General features: G+C 39.4%; 1 protein-coding gene across 1 annotated transcript in view; it reads right to left on the bottom strand.

Annotated features, from left to right (window-relative positions):
• Positions 1-343: 343 nt before the first annotated feature.
• The window catches only part of NRAS (NRAS proto-oncogene, GTPase), a 448,706-nt gene continuing 439,856 nt past the window's right edge, over positions 344-9,193 (bottom strand). The window contains exon 6 of the mRNA XM_044076717.1: positions 344-1,322. The gene's annotated coding sequence lies outside the window, so the exon portion shown is untranslated. The remainder of the gene's footprint in view (positions 1,323-9,193) is intronic.

Genomic DNA, 9,193 nt, shown 5'->3' with positions numbered 1-9,193 from the left:
GCTCCGAACCCATCCAGCAAGAATGAAGGCGAGATTGACAACTTATCATCATAAGATAAAAAAAAAAAACTTGGTTTAAAGCTTATTTTTAGGGTAGTAACAGCTGCCTGTGACAGCAAATAATGTCTACAATACATATGGTATACAACACTGTTATATTAAGGCAATCTTTTGTAAAAAAAAATCCTCCTGTTAAGGCATCTCCATAACCCAACAAAATCTAATTCAAGTCACTGCTAAGTTTTGTAAATTACTACATTAACAATTCTATAAAAATTAAGGAAAACTAAATAAAGTCTCTTAAAAAAAAAAAAAGTAAAATGGAATAAAACCAGACTTCAAACAGGTTACCACTTTTTTTAGTCACAGTGAATACTGCATTTGCCTTATGTAAACAATGTATTCCAGGACTTATACAACAAACATTTCCATAGATTATGAATTAGACAAACCTCATCCATTCAGAATCAGACAAGCTGGGAAATCTAAAACAGTCAGAACAGACTATATTACAAAAGAAAATGAAATTCACTAATAGCAATGGTGCTTACTGTCTTCACAATGTACATTCAACATGAATTTCACCATAATCTGACTGATGTTAGACTGCTTTACAAATCCCGAAAATTAACTGTACAAGTAGAGTGTAAGAGGCAGACAAGAAAAACAATTGTATCATTTGACTTTATAACCTAGTTTAACTTTCTACTGTACATCTCACATATAATGAGACTTTCTACATACAGTAATAGTTTTGTGTGCAGTTTCAAGGCAAACAAAGGAATTTGTGGCACTCTGATTAAATGTCATGGCTCCTGCACAGAAATTAGCTTTTAAAAGTCTGAAGGTAAAAGCAAGAGCCAAATGGTAAAGTCTTGCAGCATGTAGGCACTTATTCGAAGAGGTTTCTACTTAATTTAACACAGGTTCAAATTAGTGTATTAAACAGTAAGCTGAGCCAAACATTTGGTCTCAGTTCCTTGTGCATTTGGTGCCTAATGGTACAGATGATCTGTTACCTATGGGTATTCTTCTCCAGAATAGATGCTTTGAATCTTTCTATGAAAACTTGACAATGGTGCACAGCATGAAATTCAGTGGTTCCATCTATAGAGAGGACATTAAACCCTCCCTGAAGTTATTTGGAGAAAGAAGTTCCTGTAAGTGACTGAACCACATGCTACAACTGTGGCACAAACGGGGGAACAACGCAGCTATTCCTCATGCTATACGAGGTAATCTCAACATGTTCCATTTCACAGCAGTGGTCATAATGCTTCTTATGTTCCAACAGTTTCTTTTCTTCTTACAAGTTTAAGAAACTACAAAAATGGAAAGAAAAACATTCGGTAAAATTTAAGAGCACTGACACTGTTTTTGTTGCACAGTAAAAAAAATTTAACGTTTTAAGACTGCTTTATGAATTAAAGATAATAAAAATGTTTAAACTACAATGATATGAACTTTTCAAAGCAGATGGCATCTGAGGCGGCATCAACATTTAAAAAAAGTGGTAACTTAACAGCTTTTACCACATTTAATATGCTATTACATCTGTAGAGGTAAACAAAACAGCATTTCAGCAAAACCAGTTTCAAAACCAAACTGATCCTGATTTCTACCACAGTTTAAAAGTCAAAATTCAGTAATCTTAGGTGTATGGGTCAATCATTTTTTGGATTTTCTCTGTTACAAGACATTTTAAAGTTTTACAATATATTTTGTGGGCAAGCAAAGTGCAACTGCGTAAAATCAATGTAAATGCAGATGTTCTCATAGATCAGTTTGTACCTGTCAATTACTGGGCACCTTTGGCCACAAAAGGCCTGACATCGTCCAATTTCTAGATCTCTGCATCCTACTACTCCAGGTGGTGCAGACATCTATCCCTCTGGAACATCAAAATGTATTCAATATAAAATTAACTTGTAAATGTTAGGAGTTTATTTTGAATTCTGAGTGCCTAGTCTTGTAGTTTCATTCACAGTTTTGGCCGAAATGTAAATTGAGTTTTGAACCTCATTTAGTCATTTATTACTAAATGTTTCCACAAACAGTGTTAGTGGTAAATTAAACAGTTTGGTGCCTTACACTGCAGTGGAATTGTGGTAATGGCAGTACAGTAAATTCTGCTGCAGGGTTTGTGCATCAGTGATTTTATAGCCATTACCATTCCAGTTTTGCTGCTCGAGTCTTGTATTCTGTGCATCATTTACCTGCTTAAAGTTGCAGTCTAGTGCCCGTTTACTTTACCATGTTCCCGTTCTCAGTGTCTGTCCCAACCCCTTTTCTGCCCCCACCATAAAAGCTACAATTTTTGAAATTCTAACCTACCTGGGGGTCATTGTCCTGTAGCTCAGTCATAGCACAAAGAATGCTTGACTTACCACAGGTTAAACAGAGGGCTCCAATGTTGGCTTTATTTGTTTGGATCCTTCTCTACCTAGTCTGCTTCCTACAGCTTGAATTTTTCCCCAATCCTCCTACCCTTTTTCTGTTGTGGTTTTAAAAAGCCTGCCTCTGGCCATCACCAATTATGGTAATACTACTTCTAAAGTACCTCCCTCCCTCCTGTCTTTCATTGCTACTGATGTTATGTAAGCCAAGTACTTTCCCCAACCACTGATTTTCATAGATCCATAACACTGAGTGCCCACCAAGCAAACCAGTACTGGTCTCGAGTAACCCTCCCTTGCTAAAAATGGTCTCCTGTTGATTTTCCCGAATGTTCTCAGCTGCCTGGCATCCTCGTCCAGAGGGTTCAGAATTAATCCTGGTCCAGCAGTGGTAGAAGAGAGATTAATTTTGTTTTGCACTTCAGTTAACTGTATTAAGAGTGCAGTTGCTCTATTTTTGCTTTACTTTTTGAGTTTGCACTTTAAATTATCTTAAAGGTCCCTAGTATTGCACCGTTTTCTTATTGCAAAGATCTGTATTTTTGAAACATATTCCAGGCAGAAACTACTCAAAAGATTATTTTTAGTGTCGAAAACAAACGGGACAAAAACGGAACTGGAGACCAATTTTGGATCTCAGCAATCTGAACAAATCAGTTCAGTACACAATTTTCCAGATGGTCGCGGTTCAGTCCATTTTGCTTTTCCTGCCCAGGGGCAACTGGACGTGCTTAATAGATCTTCAGAATGTGTACTATCACATAAAAATGAACAAATGATCCAGAAGATACCTGTGTCCAGCTGGGAGCTGATCATTACCAGTTTAGAGTTCTGCCCTTTATTCTGTACCAGCCTTTGTCCACTCGGATCAGAATACATCAGGCATGCAAAAATTGCCTCGTGATGGATTCACTCATATCAGATTTTACAAGGCTGCCTCTTCATACTTCCTCAGCCCAAGGCCATAGTGACCATGAACACTTCCCAAACTGGGTGGGAGGAGGGAATTTCTTGGGAAAGAGTACAAGGCACCGGGTCTCCCAAAGAGGCCAGCACGCATATCAATGTCCTAGAAATGAAATCAGTACTACTAGCATTGCAGGCCTTCCTTCCAAAACTCTGCTCCTTCTGGGACTAGTGCAATTCAGATGGTCAATATGTCAATGGTCTGGTATGCCAACAAACAAGAAGGAATCTGGTTTTACCCCTTGTATCGAGAAGCTCTGGGTGTGTTAGTGGGCACTATTATCCAATCGATTTCGGATAGCAATACACATTCCGGGTAAATCCAAAGTGTAGCAGACAAGTTGAGCAGATCCATTATATTGCCTCATGAGTGGTCTCTCAACATGAGTTTCAGAGAAGATATTCTGCCAATGGGCCAAACCTTGCTGTGACCTCTGCATCTCCCCTCAACAAGTGCAGCAGGTTCTTTGATGCGATCCCCCCACCCAGGGGGAAATCACAGAGACGCACCCCATGACTGGCACCCTGGTCTCCTCTATGCTCACCCCCCCCCCCAACTCCCTTAATACCAAAGTTTCTCCAGAAAGCATCTCGATTGAAGAGTACAGTCAGCCTCATTGCCCTTTACTAGCCTCATCAGATTTAGTTTCCCTTTCTTTGGCCTCATCTAGTTCGCCCGCCATGGATTCTGGATCCAATTTCAGTCCTCCTGTCTCACCCGATAGACATGATTTACATGGAGATTTTAGATCTAAAGTTGACTGCATGGTTTCTCCACTTCCACTGACAGCTAGACAACCCAGGCTCTCCCTCCACTGTCCATCGCATTCTTTTATCTTCTGTAAAGTAAAACCACGCAGTGGTACAGCGGTTTGGGTTGTCGTCTCACAGCAAGAAGTTCTACGGTTCAATTCTCGGCTGGGGTGCCTTCTGTGTGGAGTCTGCATGCCCTCCGCATTTGTGTGGGTTTCCTCTGGATGCTATGGTTTCCTCCCACATCACAACGACATGTGTCTGGGGCATTTTTCCCCGGGCCTCAGCTGAAAATTGGCTCATTCCAAGTCCGACTTTCCTGGTAAACAAATGTTAAATAAATGGAAAAGATTTTTTTTTTTTGAGCACAACAGACAGACGTAGACCCTTCTTCAGCTTCAGTTCCTGAGTTTTTGGCTACAATTTTTAATGAAGGAGCTAGCTCCTTGACTAAAAGTAGAGCTAGCTGCCATTTCTAATTTTCATATAGGAATAAACAATTCCATCTTAGATTCTTCAAAACTTTGTAAGGCCTTTATAAGGGGAACCTTTCTTCTTAGACCTCCTTTTAAAGATCCAGTGCCACCATGGGATGTGAATTTAGTTTACAAGCTTTGACTATCTCCATTTGAACAGTCAGTGAAGAGTGAACTAAAATTTTTTACAAGGAAAACTATCTTTTTAGTAGCCATAACCTCTGCTGGAAGGGTCTCAAAACTTCAAGCCCTATCTTCTCCACCTCCTTATTTGACTTTTATAAAGCTATGGTGTTACAAATCAACCCATCCTTTCTTCCTAAGGTGGTGTCAGAATCCAACATCAATCAATCTTCCATTTCTCTTTACAAATTTTATGAAGGGGAATACATGTTACACTTGTTGGATGTTCAGTGTTACATTTCTATTTGCACATAATGGAAAATTTCAGAAAATCAGATCAACTATTTTCCTTTTAAGAATCAAAACTGGGCAAGCCAGATACCAAAGAAACTTTAGCCATGTGGCTAACTGATTGCATTTTCTTTGTCTACAAGAAACTGGGTTTATCTTTGCCAAAACCTTTAAGAGCTCATTCAACCAGGTCCATGGCAATTTCATCAGTATTTTTATTCCAATCTTCCATGGATAATATTTGTGTTGTTGCTACTTGGGCTAATCCTCTTACCTTTAGGGCTCATTACAAATTGGATCTGTTCTCTAGTGGAAGAGCAGCCTTTGGCTCAAGAGTGCTCAGGAATATCCTTTCTTAGAGTCCACTTGCGGATTCGGGTAGCAGGGGACTCTGCGTTACTTTGTTGAGAAATGAATGAAAATTGACATCACATAAAGAGGTTATGTACTCACCATAACATTCCATCTGTGTTCATTTTCATTCTTCCTCAAATCCCCTCCCTCCAACCCCTCTACCATTTTGTTTGTGACTTCCAGAAGAACGAGAAGATGCTGAGGGAATTAATGTTCCTGCCTTTGAGCTCCAGACACTGATTTCTCATACAAGGGGTGTGCCTTAGTTTCTAATAAGCAAAAAGGTCAGCAAGCAAGATCTGAGGTATGAAGGATGACTACAGCATTATGGGCAAGGGAGGCATTTAAGAGTTGTCAGTATCCACGAGCTGTACAAAGGGGCCGAGTCTGATCCAAGGGTCAGATCTAAACCCACTTGAAGAATGAAACTATACAACACAGATGGAACGTTATGGTAAATAGTTCTTTTTTGGTCTTTTAAGGGTACTTGTTACATCATTGCTAGCCAAAGTAGTACCTACAGAATGAGAGCAATTAGGTGTTTGTTCCTTTGGTGGAGTATCAGTTGGAAGTCTAGTCTCTTCACAGACTACAACATGCAGTGTAGGGAAATGATCTGCAAGACTCATTTGCCCTGTGTGTTACCCTTCTAATTGTAGAAGTACCATATAAGCCTTTCAAAATATCTTGCTACAGAGGGAAGCTGGAAGGGGATGACTCTATGGTGAGAGTTTGAAAGAGTGAAAGTTATGGTTGTCCCTGGGTGCCGATGACCCATCAGATCTCCTGGGTTTGCGTTAAGCTCTCCCTGACATTTCCACTCATACTTGTCTCTTTCCCTTTGCTGATTTCACTTTTCTTTGTCTCCAATAGAAAGAAACTACCCTTTTTGACCTGGTCCTATCACACTTGGGTACTGGACAGTGAATAAGCTGCTTTACACTAAGCACAATTTTACCCTTTATACCCCACCTATGAGGTTCACAAAGAGCAGCTCCATATCCAGTAGGGATTTAAGAAGCTGCACTTTAACATTCACTGGAAAGGGATGCAACTCAAAGCAAGGCAGGTCTTCTAATAACAGAACCCAAAGCAGCTTCCCTTGATGCTAGAGCAACAGCAATGTAACCATGAGTTTCCTGCCATCTAACTAGATAAACTCTATTATTGCTGCCCTGAAGGCAATATCAGGTACCTCACAGAATGTCTCTCAAGTTGTGCTACTGAAGCAATTTGTAACATAGCCATCTCTAGAACAAATCAATTGCTCTAAATGCCACACTGGCAGCTGTGTAAAACCTTTTCCCAAAACATATGTGGTATTCTGATTTCTTTGTCTTTTGGGAGAAAGTACAGTTGTGTACACTTACCATAAATGTAGATGTTAGAGTGTATAGGTTCATAGGTAGGTACTAGGCTACTGGCCCTAGGGCCTATATAAGCCTAGCCAAAAAATGTACTGTTAAGAGAAAGTTTTAAAACATACTGTTATTTGTCTTTTTCCTCTGCTTGCAAAGTGAACATGTTATTTGTTGGGATATGCCTATCAAAGATGGGCCTCATCTGTGAACAAAATGCAGCATTGCTTATAAACCTGAATATCTGTTTTCTGCTTTTCAGAATAAAGAGATTTGGTTATAGCTTAGTGAAGTTTGGGATAAGGACGCACGGCCGAGTAAGAGTTAATTTACTGAAGCAGGCTGTGTCTCCTGGAAAATTTGAGCTACCATTGTTGAACTGAACATTCTGTACTTCTTGAACATTCTGTACTAACTGTTGGTTTGAGGTGATTTGTGATAAACATGTTTACCACAGGTGTTTTTCATAGCCAACTGTCAACGGTCAGAAATGTAACAAAAAGTTGTTTTGCTTGCAGTATAAAAGTTGATGTCAGTAAACAAGTTGACCAGAGGAGATCATCTTGGCCAACATGCTGTGTAATCTGGTTAGCTGCTAATAAAGAAGTTTTTCATCACCTGAGGCAGATGTGACTCGTTTGAATTTTTCTTCGGACCGGAAACCTCTACGAAGATACGGATCAGACCGACAGAGAGACCAAAAAACCTGTGCAGGTGAGGGTTTCTCATCTTAAGATTCCCTCGACTGAAAGCCCTCCGACTGATTTGTCGTTGAGAGGAGGCCGGCCGCTCTCTCATCCCTATCCGAGGGAAGGTTTCTGAACCAAAAGGGGAAACTGAGTCTCATCTGGTTCAGGTAGGATGAAAAATACATTTTCTTTTAATTTAATCTTGTCGACAAGGGTTTTATTTTTTAGTTAAGGGTGGGTAGGATTACCTGTTAAGATTATTTTGTTAGGATCACCCGTTAAGATAGCCCCATTTTAAAATAAGCCCTGTAAAATAAGAAATCTAGGGGAAACATGGGTTCAAGTTGCTGCAAGTATGAGAGTGATGTCTGTTTAAATGTTGATAAGTATATGAAAGATTTAAACAAAGATAATGTTAATTTTTTGAAAAAGTGGAAGTAGAAATAGGATTTTGATGGTACCCTGAATAAGAATGTTTGTGCAAAATTGGTTGGAGATTTGAAAAGAGATGCAGGAACTAGAACTAAAAAGCAAAGACAATTGGGATTTCCCCAAGCACAAAAATGGTTAGAAGAAGCAAATTAACGAGCTATAAAAGAAAAACAGTGCCAGGAAAAAGAAAAAATAAATCAAAAGGGATCACTGGTGCCAAGTGGAAAAGTAGCTTTATTTTTAGATAAGGAGGATGAGCATACAGTTTGTGCGGTACAAAGGCAGGCAACTGCCCCACCGTATGGGGAAAATGCTGCTGCCGTACCGGCGGGAACCTCCTCAGTCTGAAGATGTGGGATCTGTACAGCAGGGTAGGTTATTGGCTGCTCAAGGAAGCGTTGTGACCCCTCCAATTTACTCGCAAATTCCTGTAGTACCCAAGGTTGCTTTACAACAGGTAGACCAACCTATGCAGTTAAGGTCAGGACCAGCAGGGCAAGGACGTTGGACCATTAAACTTTCTGACTACTCAGAAGCTCTTCCCTTAATACAAGTTGCAAACCCACAAGCAGGGGATGTTGGACAAGAGCCAACTATTTTAGTTTATCGTCCCTGGGCTAGAGAGGATATAAAACGTGCTACAGATGGTATTCCTCATCCCAAGGTTAATTTTCAAAAGTTTTCTGAGGACATAGTTGGTATGCGTTTAAGTTATCATCTAAATGGTTTAGAAGTAGAACAAGTAGTGCGACAAATCCTGGGTCCAGATTGGCACTTAGTTTGTGGTACTTGGACATGTAAGGCAGATGACGGCACTACATTAAATCATAATTCTGGGGTGTTAGACACGCGAGTCACTGATCTGTTAAAGTGAATTTCTGATAAGTGGCGTCCAAGAGCAGATTGGACAGTAATAAATCAGTGCATCCAAAATGATGAATCTGTAGATCACTATATTGTAAGATTGACAGAAGTGTTCAATAACCATTGTGGAATGATTATTCCGCAGGATCAGACCAATGACAGTCCGTATGAACAGCAATTGAAAAATGCTTTTCTTAAGGGTTGTAGGGATAAGTAGTTTTATAACTAAATAATACAAGATGTGGTAAACAGCAACAGCACAATTAATTAATAATTATTTTACCATTACGTATACTTTACAGATAGTTTTACCTATCAGTATTAATAGGTGTATAGACATTACATAGAATCCACAAATGTATTTATACCTGATATCACTCTATGTATATACATTTGTGGGATAATTGTGTAGTCTAACATCATTTTTTGGTATAGATATATCATGTGAAAGATGAATGTAAAAGCATTTTGAATATGTAATTTATTAATCT

The sequence above is a fragment of the Protopterus annectens genome, chromosome 7.part0 (assembly GCF_019279795.1).
Source record: "Protopterus annectens isolate FY-2018-M chromosome 7.part0, PAN1.0, whole genome shotgun sequence".
NCBI classification, from domain to species: domain Eukaryota; kingdom Metazoa; phylum Chordata; order Ceratodontiformes; family Protopteridae; genus Protopterus; species Protopterus annectens.
Note: the sequence above shows the minus strand (reverse complement) of the source record. Positions and strands in the feature narration are given on the sequence as shown.